The sequence below is a fragment of the Lactuca virosa genome, chromosome 6 (assembly GCF_052849685.1).
Source record: "Lactuca virosa cultivar CGN04683 chromosome 6, Lactuca_virosa_CGN04683_v6, whole genome shotgun sequence".
Lineage (NCBI taxonomy): Eukaryota > Viridiplantae > Streptophyta > Magnoliopsida > Asterales > Asteraceae > Lactuca > Lactuca virosa.
In genome coordinates this window covers 84,790,679-84,791,657 of record NC_136431.1, presented here as the reverse complement: position 1 = coordinate 84,791,657, position 979 = coordinate 84,790,679, and the positions used below count along the sequence as shown (strand labels likewise).

The following is a 979-nucleotide window of genomic DNA, read 5'->3' as shown; positions in this document are numbered from 1 at the left end:
GATGAAATTGAATACTAAAATACTAAAATATTGTAAAAGACTACAGATGAATCACCTTTGCAAATCTTAAAAAACCAAAAATTGTAGTAAGATGAAATTGAATACATGTCGAGCTCAGATTGGTACGTATCTCTTCAAAATCTGCTTCCCTGTCACGGCTAATCCCACCGCTATTCCACCAATAGCTCCGGCAACAGCTGCCGACCTAGGGCCCGCCGCCGCCTTGTAAAGCGCTCCAGTCGCTAATCCAGCCACCACGCATTTCATTCCGATTAACCCTAAGTTTCATGGTGTCTCTAGCCTCAGAAGCCTTCACGCCCTCTACTAAACCCTTCCCGACGCCAACTACTGCGCTGCTGAGGTAACCGATGCCGGTGTAGTATGTCAGGTTTTCGCCCCATGAACGCCGTTGAGCGATGGATTCCTCTTGAAAGAGGTGTTCAGGAGATGTGGGAAGTTTGTACAAGGTTTGTGCGGGGACTCTAAGATCTTGGTAAGGGTTGTATAGCCGACGATTGTCGTGGTGGTCGTCGCTTTCGTTGTGATTTGAAGGTCTCGGTTGGTAAGACATGTCGTAGTTAGGGCTACGATTAGGGTTTCGATCTTTCAAGAATCTGATTCCAAAGGAGAGAGAGAGAGAGAGAGAGAGATTGAGTGCGGAGGTAGAGGAAGACGAACTGCTTAAAGGATTATTAGGGTTTTTTGTTAGAGGATTTTAGAAGGAGAAGAAGGAGATGCATCGGTGGGTGTTTAATTTTTTGGGTTTTCATTTCCCCCCATGGGCTATTAAAAAACAGAGACCACGCCTTCCTTAAAAAAATATAAAGCAACACGTTTACACGACGCGCTTTTTATGATTGGTGCCCTCCGTGTTTTTAATTTTTTTGTTGGACACTAATTTTTGGGCACGCAAAAATGCGTGTCCTCTATCCTTCAAATTTTTGAAAACTGACATTATTCTTTAGGATACGCACAAATG

General features: G+C 43.9%; 1 pseudogene; it reads right to left on the bottom strand.

Annotated features, from left to right (window-relative positions):
- Positions 1-113: 113 nt before the first annotated feature.
- LOC145121240 (mitochondrial import inner membrane translocase subunit TIM23-1 pseudogene) lies at positions 114-705 on the bottom strand (annotated as a pseudogene).
- Positions 706-979: the final 274 nt, after the last annotated feature.